Source organism: Leiobunum rupestre, chromosome 4, assembly GCF_980474605.1.
Source record: "Leiobunum rupestre chromosome 4, qqLeiRupe1.1.hap1, whole genome shotgun sequence".
NCBI lineage: Eukaryota > Metazoa > Arthropoda > Arachnida > Opiliones > Sclerosomatidae > Leiobunum > Leiobunum rupestre.
In genome coordinates, this window is record NC_143387.1 from 7,294,527 (window position 1) to 7,306,560 (window position 12,034).

The following is a 12,034-nucleotide window of genomic DNA, read 5'->3' on the forward strand; positions in this document are numbered from 1 at the left end:
TTTCAGGGAATAGTGAGGGGGGTTTTTTTAAGGAGATTTTTCAACGTTACGGTTTTGCTGTCAGGGGATGTTGTCTTCTTTTCGCTGGCTCTGTTTCTTGGTGTGTCGAATACCGGATTACTGCATAAGCGACTTGGACGACTTTATTTCTCGATAAGAAGGGGACGGTACCCAGGAATGTCCTTTGCCAGTGGGATGATACTTCTACGACAGGTGGGTTTGGAGGGGTGCCTTGAGTTGACTCGATCTGCTGATAGTTTTTCCACAACGGGGAAAATGTTCCTTGATTTAGGGATTCATTTGAAATTAAACGCAATGGGCAATTCGCCTCTTTTGGATTGACCGTAAATTATGTGCATTATGCATCTTTTATTGGGACGTCGCGGCCTGAGCCCGGACTGGGTTGGGGATCTCTCCTAGTTCCGATTCTGTTCGAACTCTTCCTGTTAATTCTTGCTGTTTCCTTTGCGTTCTCTGGGAAAGTCGGGTGTCGGAAGTGTAGGGTTGGTTGTTGTTTTTACTTGCAGTTACACTTTCTTGGCGGGTTGGAAGGCGGCGCCATTTTCTATTGGAGGGGTCTCTGTTTCTACCCATTTGGACGATTTTCTCGTTTTCGTCCTTGGCAACGAAGTTTGAGGGATTTTTCCAGGGCCGAATATGACCTTTCACACTGTAAGGCAGGGGTTAGGTCAGGCGCTACATAGTTTGCGTGAAAAAAGGAGGGGGGGTTCGGACGATCTTTCCTGTTTGGAACTGTCACCTCATGGTGCAATCTGACCTTCTGGGTGGATTTTCTATTCTTTGCGGGCGCCGGATTGTCTAGCTGGGGGAAAGGTAACACTAAGGTGGGTTTAAAAAAAATAAGATTTTTAGGGGTTTTTTTAATTTAATTTTAATATTTAGAATTTTATATCTATGTTCTAGGATTTTTCTGGGGCTTTCTAACCATACCACGCATCTAGGGGTTAATTAAGTGTATTAAAGGAATTTTAATCAATTGGGGATTTTTGATTATATTTGATGTATACTATGGGAAATTTATCAAATATAGGAGTATGGGATACACAAAACGAAAAACAGTCTTATTTCTATTAACATTCATAAATGGGACACAAAACGAAAAAGGCAAACTTAACAAACAAACAATATTTATGACTATGATCTTATAGATTTAATTTAATTATGGGTTTTAAATATTTATAGGCTTGAGTTTTCACTAATTTTACTTATTATTATTTACTTTTGTGCTAATAAGAAATCGATTTTTGTCATTTTTCCCGTTATAAGGGGGGGGGATATATTTTATTCAGTAAACCAAAAAGTTTAATATTATTTAAAAAAACAGAAATAATCATAAACAAAATTTTCTTCCTTGAGTGAGGGAATTTAATAAAAAATAAAAAATGATATATGTAAAAAAAATAAACCCTTACGGCAGATGGCGCTACAGGGGTAACAATCCCTTTGAATGGGGACCTCGCTCACAGAACTTTCCCCTATCAACAAAATTTCATATTTTAAAACTATTCCCAAGTGAAATAAAACTGAAATTCATACCCATGTTTACTTCGGAGAAAACTAATTCAGCCGCTGATTCCTCCACCAATTCCAAAACTTGAACAGTCACACATTCTTCGATGCCATTGACTTGCAAACTTTGGGTTACTGCCTCTTCCTTTTAAAATAATAATAATAGCAATTAAAATTAGAATTGATAAAAATATTTTTCGTGTACCAACGAAAATCCCACTTCTTCTATTTCATCGTTTCCTTCAACTAGATTTGGAAATAAAGCCAAAAGTCTTTGGTCTAATTCTGTAAGCGTGTCTTTATTAGTTTTAGGTCCCCCTCCAGTTGGTTTTTTCTTAATATTTCCAGCTTTGGTTTTCGCTTTACTTTTCCAGTCCGTCCAAGTCTAATTTTAATTAATTTTTGATAAATAATAATTTAATAATGGCAATATCTTTAATTAGATTTAAACATACTTTTTTCCAATCTTGAACTGGCTTTTTTGGTCGACTGCCATCGCTATTTAGCATTTAAGCTAATTTGTTCCACAACGCAGCCTTTGTTTTATTTGTAAATGTGGCACTTTGTTCTTACAATCGAGAGACTGATCCGGTACCGGCATCGCCCAGCTGAAAGAGTAGAATAACAATTTTCAATATCCTGAACGATTGCATAGTTACAAAACCGTCGCTCAGATCGTCGACATTTTTTTTCGCTAGTACAGCGATGAGAGTAGAATTGACTTCCAGGTCTCGAAATTGGGCGTCGCCTGGTTGACATTTGGGTAATATACGAAGTGACCGTGACCAGAATCATGTTACTCGCCATTTAGAAAATGCTGTTCACAATAAAAATGTGACTTCTAACCGCGTCCTTAATTCACTCGATGGTGATCATCCTAATAGAGTCAGGGTAGAAAAAATAATAATTCAAAATTTTGGGACTGACCACCCTTTGGGAACGAACGGAAAACATTGTTGTCGCTAAATTTTAATATGAAATATTTCTGTATTTTATTTTTTTAATATTTAATTCTTTTAAGCAACGTTTGTTAGGGTTTGTTTAATTTTGTTAATAAGGTTTTAGATCAGGTTTCAGACTAAATATATTATTAAATTGATGTCGTTAATAATTCAAAAGTAAATAACATAAAAACCGAGGAAATCGAAACGGTTACTTATACTTAAATAGCTTAAAAATTATCTTTAATATTTCCTACAATCTTTGAACTCGCTTAAACTTAAAACTGTTTAATTTAATTTCTTTCCAGAAGACAAATAAATAAATTTTCTGTCCCCACGACTCTAGAAACTATCAAACTCTTGGAATATAACATTTTATTACATAAGACTGAAATAGTAAAAATATGGGTCATCTAACTTCCGTTTATTACAATTTGAGCCAATAGGTGGCATCTTTGAATCCATTGTTCACTATTAGTGTTTTTTAACTAAAAATTCTTCAATTCTACTTGTTAAGCGATTTGCAATCGAAATAATATTTATTAGATTTACCGAATAAAAATACGGGATCCACAATCCTTCTTCTCTGAACTACATTTTCTTGTAGACCAGGCTCGCTAAATGAGGTAGCAGGTCAGAGTACTCCCTGCTATCGCAGAAGCAAACTTCGCTCTCCAAAAAGAAAATGGGCATTTAATGGAGATATTTTTCACGGTGTTAAGTTGAAATTATCATAAACTAAATAAGTAAAATCAATAAAAACATTACCAATATTGATATATAACCTTATTATTATATAACTATTATATTAACAAGGGTAATACAGTATTTTCAAAATAAAATTCTGCAATTAATGCTTAGGATTTTTAGAACAAATAATTTATTTTGACTTAAATGGTAATCATAATATTTTAAGTTGTTTTATTGAAGTGTATATATTTAAATTTAAAGGTGTTGAATATAACTCAAAGGATTGTTATTTATTAATAACAAGTTGTTCATTTACAATCCAACAGGTGTAATTTAGTAATTTAATGTGTGTTAAAAACCACCCGCATAGGGTGTACTTTAAATTTCTAAATTTGTTTACACTCTTTAATCAATTATTGGCAGAGTCACTCAAAAATTCCAATAATGCCTCAGAAACCAGATATATCTGTCACCAGTACAAACACTGTAAAAATAGTTAAACTTTTAAAACTATTAGAATCATCTATTAAAAACGGATCAATTATAGACACCGTCACGTAAAAATTTCCAGAATGTAGAAATTAAGCTGGGACTATTTTAATGCATCGTAGCTGAAAAATGACAAAAAGCCAAGGAAAATTTGAATCTACCGACGCACCAAAGTATCAACCGGTTGCACCAGAAAACTGAGGTCGATTGGATAACGGACCAAGATAATAACAATGCAAAGTAGCTTTAGTCATCGACATCATTTTAATGAACAATTTTATCGTCCACCGTAGCAAGCATTAACTGTTTCCGGCGAAAATTAGGGAGGTCTATCACAATATCAAAATGTTAAACTTAGCACTCTTATCCCGTTTGAAATTAAAAACAAGCCAAGAACCTACATGTACGTCTAAACTTAAAAGTTAATATTTTTAATCTTTAATCATTTAAAATAAACCACGGCCCAACCTGACTAAAATCTCGCCGCGGTATATTATTACTCGTTTTGATTATAGCTTTCATAAATTATCCAAACGAGTTCTTAAAAAATCGGATAGGAGTAGACGTGCCAGAATGTATAGTATCATCGTAAATGTATTAATTTCCAGAATGAATATCATTACCCTATCTGTCATCTGGGTCTAAATTGGGCAGTGTCTTACTGAGTTTCATGAAATCAGTTAAGCCAATCAGGAGACACACTTTAGCGGGAACTTGCACATCTCAACCGGTAAAGATAAATGCCTATAATTTCTTTGAAAAATACCTGTATTATCACAATATCAGTTGATTATAATAAAAAGGGTATATTCTGTTAATATTTTCACATAGAATCATTTTGATTGAAAGAAATTATGCCGGGAGTAGTGGCTCACTCCTTTAATCCCAGGCGTCCGGGAGGCAGAGTTTGTGCATGGCCGTGTGAGGACGACCACCAATCCCCCAACGAGTGGTCGGAATACTTCCGCCACGGGTGTCCCCACCCCTGTCCCCACGTATCCCCCCGTTGGAGTGGCCGTTACACGTATCTCGCCCTGATTAATCAAATGGACGAGAGGACTGAATTGTCCCACACGTCACAATCGAATAAAAAAAATGATTCTATTTAAAATTGGACGAAAGTAAAATTTCGCATACAAGCCTTGGCAAATAAAAATTACGAAGTTTCAAACCGTTGTCCATCAAATCCGTTTTAAATCGAGTCACGTGAATAACGAAGCCACTTCCGTTTTATCGACAGGGGCCATACTTCGTAATTAATTTTGATATTTTTATGGTATTACGCAAACTATTTATAAATACTGCTCATATTTTAGAATAACTAGACAACTATGATACAAATGTGACTGGCAAACTTTATTGTTCGGCTCTTAATAAATACAGGTGTTCAAGAATTTATAAATCTGTGCTTCAGGTGCAATCATGGCAGCCTACTATACCGGTGGTCTCATCATGCTGCCCTATGCCAGCGTTCACAAGCCCAGACAGGTGACAAAAACAGTCATGGGTAGCAGAACCCAACTACTGACGGTCGTGGTGCCGCACCCTCGGTACTAGCCACTCATACCGACCAAAGGTGGAGCTGTAGGATAGTGAGTGGATGCTGTACACTGAGAGAATAAAGCCCTGTTCAAATTACATTAAAGTGTTGGAAGCAGGGGATGCCAAGAGGTTTCTGTAAGAATAACAGCTTATTCCGTATTATAATATTACAAGTAATTTTATGTTAATTTAACATGATGAAATAGCTGTAAGTATCACAGTAATAAAGTCTGTCAAATCAGCATGAATAACAGTCTGGAGTACGTGAACCTTTTTCTTAATTTTAGTGGCATATTAAAGTTGGTTTTACACATCCGCCGGTAGAAAATACTTTTTACATCTCAGTAAATTCGATAAGTAGCAAATAATTAATTCAACAAACAATATTGTAGAAAATACACTAACACGTTTAGTCAAATTTACGAATATGAAACAGAATTTTTGACGTGGTAGCTAGGAAAAAAACAGCTAATCTGCAGCGCCTATCTCCCATTTTTCAATAAAATGTAATTATAAGGTTATCCGAACATACAATTCGATAAAATCCAGGACTAAACGGGACAAATCCCTCAGAGAGACCCAATAATGCACAACTTGTTCTTTGGTTTTTTAAAATTAAGCTTATGTTCAGTCCTTTAAGTTTGTATTTTTTAAAGATTCACGCGTAAGGTAGCCTACGTATAGAGACTATATTTCAAAATATAGCATGATTATAATTTACATGCTTACGTAATTACTGATACACAGCTGTTTCACTAGTAAATAGGATTTTGTTTAAAAAATAACAATAAAATCAGAAGACATTTGAACAAAAAATTACATGTTTTACGCAGCAACTGGGTTTTCAGGTTTGCCAGATAGTTACTAATCTAATTGTGAGCCTCTCTGGTTCAAGAGAAATCGGCCAAGCGTTTTGCCTCTCTATAAACCAAAGTAAATAATCACGTTAGTAGTATTTTACCGAATTGTTTATTGCAGTAAATCAATTCGACAAACGACTAAATAATAAAACGCTCGCTCTTTTCCGAAAGAAACACTCGCTTAGGTTGAATAAAATATCTCACGGTTTTTATATTTATCAATTTTTGTTATTTATTTGGTACAATTTGTATAACGTTTTAATTAATATTTAATTAAAACCATTTGAGGCCGATAATGGATGGCTATAATCACAAAACATATCATGACTCGATCAATAATAGATTTCAAAATAGAGCTACTGAAAGTTAAAGTTAAGTCAATCGGGCAGTGCACCCAAAAATGTTGGCAATGTCGGAATCGAAGACATTTCCATATAACTTCTTGGTTTGCAGGGTGAAGGATTATCAAAGAAATTAACATGCATTATGCATAATTACATTGACGGGGTTCAGATGCTATTCACTAACAACCTTGTAAGTAGATGAAGGGTAGTCGTACGGGGAGCGCCCCCACGGCAATGAAACAATAAATAAAACTGTTCAAAACATTTGTGTGCTGAAATAACCAGTTTTTCAAAAAATTCTGGCTCTCCGATGAATTATACGTTTTAAGTTTGTAAATTGAAATTACTGGATTCCAGTATATCTACTGAAGCTAGCCGTTTAAGTACATATCTGTTATTCAAGTAAATTTTACATATGAACTGTTCATTTTACACTCTCGATGTGTGTAATAAAAACAGCTGCAAATATTCCTGAAATTTTTTACAATGTCCTTCTGTACATTTTACAAGACCAACCCATTATTATAGAATACAGGCCATTTATGTACTTAAGTTCCTGTATAAAATAAAGGATACGTGTAATTTGTACAGAATTATTCTGTACAAGTTGTACACACACGTTTAATGTTAATATCTTCTGTTAAATTCAAGGATAACAGTAATTACCACATGATTATTCTGTACAAGTTGTACACACACGTTTAATGTTAATATCTTCTGTTAAATTCAAGGATAACAGTAATTACCACATGATTATTCTGTGCAAGTGATATACAGACGGTGCATGTAAAATCATCCTGTTAAAACTGGGGTTTTTTCTCTCAGTGTAGCATCTCCAGCCTGCACCTTACCTACGTAGGTAAAGAGACGTGTCCTTCAGAAGGAGCTCATTAAGCAGAACGACCGACACCGGCACAGGTAACACCGGATTTTCCTGTGTGGATCCAAAAGGCCTTAAAACAAAGCCACTGTGCCTCATATGAAGACCCACCACCCCACAGCTGGCTGCCTAATACTCCGAATCGACCACTATAAACGGACCCTCTCCGTTAGCCTGAGCTGAAATCCAGTTACCAGCCCCTACTTGACCGAAGATCAAGGTAGAGATAGGACCATTTGATCACTGACTACCCGGTTAAACCAACAGTCGTTGCACACCGTGACCTGTTACGGGCACCTAATTCATCAGACTATAGTATTTATATACCCCGTACACGACCTAAGCATTACAGGGGTTAAGCATCATTTGTCCCAGTGGAGCTGCCAACCTGTATAAGAGATTAGGAATCACTTAATAAAACCTACACATTGAAGTATACACCCGTATACGCAGAACTACTCCTACTCACGACTTAGGCTAGACGCCCACTGGCTCTCCGTTTGGTATCCGTCCAGCCTTCCACAAGGCATTGTCTCCGTTACGAATCAAAGGCTTGTGAAAGGTAGGACGTAGACGTTACGAAGAACAGTGAGCGCTTGGCCTCACTCGTGAGTTCTTCAAAGTTTTCAACGACGTAACGCATTACACAAACCAGCTCGTTGATCATTTCTTTATCCAGATTTTGAAGTACATCCGCTATAGTCCATGAGCCAAACGATTTGTCGGTTGCCTCCGTAGTGGACAAATTCTAACTATGCCACGCTATAGCATATGACCCCAGTAAAGTTATAAGCCATGAAAGCCCACTGGCGGAGGTAGCTTGAGTGAGATACAGAGGTCAAAAGATATAATTTCACCTACATATCTTTAAGTTTAAGTCCGATTGTAACGCGAATTATTTTATTAATCTTAGAATTCGACGGGCGTTCAAAAGCATATGTTTTTGGTCGACAATCCATCGGTCGCCAAGTGACGCAATTTGTCCAAATTTATCTTTAAGTTCATTTAATCTTGAACCCTTGGTTGAAAAATAATCAACATGATATGTATTTAAAAGTTATCGTCCTGGGGAATTCAAATATCGATTTCTCGAATGGGTTAAGACGTCAAAAGGTCAATTTTTTATACACCTTTAGCTTGTTCAGTTAACGTCCGATTTCATCGCGAATTATTTCGATGGGATTTTTTACATTTATAATTGTTTTAGGTCCTCGACGCATTGGTCACCAGGTGGCGCATGTTGTCCCCTTAGTTGAAACTAATCAAGTGGATATGAATTTTAAAGCTTTCGTTTTGGGGAAGTCGAATACCGATGTATCCATTGGGTTTTTCTATCAGAAAGGACATGAGGTGAAATGAATCACTTTATTGCAAACTAAAAAATCACAGGAAGAAATAAACACTACATATTTTGAATACTTAAACATTTTAATATGTATGACATGATAAAAGCGTTTAGTCTTTATACAATGTTCGAAGACTAATGGTTGATTCAAATTCAATCGGGAGCGATCGTTTCCTTAGAAGCGCTTGAAGAAGACAACGAAATACCCGTGAAACATCACGATAATGGTAACTATACATTTATATAGTTAAAGGGCGCCAAAAGCTGTTTCACGACCTTTTTGTCGCGGAACAAAGTTGCATTTTAAGTATTTTTAAAGTAAAAAGGGCACCTTTTAAGAGATTTGCCCAGGGTGCCACCAACCCTCGCTACATCACTGATATAGTTTTGTGTTACATGTGATATGACATATATTTCTGAACGGAGTGTTTATGAATAAATTATTGGAACTCCTGGGATACCATAATAAACATAAATTCCGAAGATCAGAACGGTGATTTCGAAACTGCTGATAACACCTTATCTGAAGAATTAAACGTTTCACTCGATCCTTCGTGGAAACGTAATGGCTGCTTGGCACACTCGCTGCAATTAGTAGTGAATGCTATCCTTAAAACAGACCATTACGTCAAAGCGTAAGTAAGTCCCCGCGTTAGACAGAAGAATTGAAAACATAAGTGATGGTTGAGATTTAATTCCCGTGGGAGGGATCAGATGGAACGTCCTTTTGTACGCATTTCCGAGGTATGAACGTTATTTTACACCAGATGTGCTTTATAATAACAAAGTGTCGATTTTTAAATAGCCCAATATGATCGACGCCATCAAAGCCGTAATTGTGAAGGCGAAGGAGGAAAAGATCCTTACAAACGACTTTCCAAGTCTTTACTCCGGAATGGTTGACGAGGCGAAAGAGGTGCTCTGTTTATTGAGGCCCCTAAAGGACGCTACTGATCGTCTTCAATCCAATGGCGTTATGGCACCCGAAATAATTGGTGAACTACTTCAGGCCTTTGACCAGATTTGTCGATGCGAAACAGTTAACTTCAATCAAAAGCGCGAAGAAATATTAAATCAAATGAGCACACGGTTTAATACAACTGTAAGAGATGTGCACTTCGAAGTGGCCACGGTACTCGATCCTAGACAGAAATTAGCGCTTTTCGATGGTAAATGTTTTATCCTGGCGCTACCCGAGAGCTAAGTTTATGCTAGTCGAGATACGTTGTTTTGGACCAAAGCTAATTTTGCGATTTTACAACCCGTTTCTCTCTTAACCTTTTAAAGTCTTTAGATTATTCCCCTCATGTAGAGATATAGTGGTCCCAAGTTTCGTCGTCTTAACTTATTTTTTATATTAAAAATTAAAAACTACAAATCGCGCGCGTTAGAGATGCTCGAAGGTAGGCAGTGAATTAAAATGCAGAAATTGAAAATATGCACCTTTTCAAATTCTTGATTACTTTAGCGTTCCTTCGTGGCGTTATTTATATCCAGGAATGAGATGTCACACAAAGCAAGAAGCCAAGGACATTGTTTTCCGAGTTACTCTCGGAGAAAACAGCGTTCCGACGTTAGTGGGAGCTCAATCGAGTAAGACGAAGGGAACAGGGTAACTAGGCTATTTAAGCCACGTCCCGACGCCTGTGGTTCCCAACGGCCCAACTAGAGAGCTTGACGTTTATTTCTCGGAAGATCTTCTTAGATTTTCGGTTTCATCAGAAGTTCGAGATGACGGCGGAATTCCCGAAACGTAAGCTACGATGGATTTATGGCGAGATCATTCAAAGAGGTTCCCAAATTTGTCAACTCTAGCTCGACGATATTTCTCAATACCAGTTTCGTCTGCCGACGTCGAGAGAGCTTTCAGCATGGCTGGAAATTATCAAAGAGCGAGAAGGGCATGTCTGTCGTTGGAACACGTTGCCGATATCTTGACGTACTCGGAACACAGAACCGATCAAATAAAAATGATATTGGAAAGTTTGAAAAAAAACCAGATAAATATTTGTTTTGATGAAATAATAGTTGATGGATTGGAACGCAATTTGTTAATCAACATTTCCAAAATAACGAAAATAAAATATACTTCATTTGATTTCAATTCCACAAAATATAAATTGTTCTTAAACTATGTAAGGTTCAAAAATAACATCTAGTTTGAAGATAAGAAATAGAAGAGGAATAATGTGATGAATCTCGACCCGTAAATCAAAACTTGTAAAAAAACTATAGCTACAAAGTAAAGGACCATGTTGTTCTTAAGAAAAAATATGAGGAATAAGAACCGCCACCCCATTATATCCATAAATTCTCAAGCTAATAATTCCGGCTAAAAATATAATCATATGACCGACAGAATAATACGCTACAAAAGATTTTAAATCCCCTTGTGATTAAAAAATTACTCTTGCTAAAACACCACCCACGACAGAACAACTCACTACTAAATCTAATCAATCTTTAATAGCATTTACAAAAAAGGTTCAGAATCGAATAAGATCAGAACCCCCTGATTTCAGCATAACACCGGATAACACTATTAAAACCAAAAACAGGGGATTCCAAATGGGCCTTAGGCAATCACAAATGGACTTTATAAGCAGGCAATTTAACTAAAAAAGGCCAAAAATTAAACTCTTTACTTTTAGTCTAATCAACAAAATTACCACCAATAAAGGTAAGGATCCAAAAATAGTATAAAATAATATTTAAAGGCCAGCACCGACCCTCTCAGGTTTTACACCACACCCCACGACAATCACGGCCAGGGTGGACCAAAGATATAAAATAACATTAAATCATTAACGCTAAATCTTTAAAATAAAAAGTGTATAAGAACTAGTCCTAAACAAAATAACATCTCCTCCCCCCTCCATTTAAATAAAGAAAAATAACTTTATAAACTCAACGAAGTAACCATAACAGTTAAAAACAGAAGAATATAATCTAAACCAAATTACCTATTGAAGGCACCCCACTAACCCAAAGGATAAATAGCGACAATTACTACCGTTAAAAAAATAAGTTCGCTTCAATAAGTTAGTTACTCTAAATAAAAAATCCTTAACATTGTAACAAACTTATCAATCCTAATATTTCCCCACTATAACCTTTCACTAAACTTATCAAAATCCCTATTCCCAAACAACCTTCATATACAACGACAAATAAATACAAGAAAAGGACGGGACTATCCAAAAGCCTATACCCAACTCTATTTACAACCAAAAGATAACCACTTAACATTAAAAATTCGAATCTCATAGATAATCTTAAACGTGGGGTGGCGGAGTGGTTAGCACTTTGGCCTCGCAGCAAGAGGAGCCGGGTTCAATCCCAGCTAGTGGTACTGGGTGAAAATCCGGAACCACTCCTTCTGCGTAGAGTTTGTAAGTTCTCTCCCCATTGGT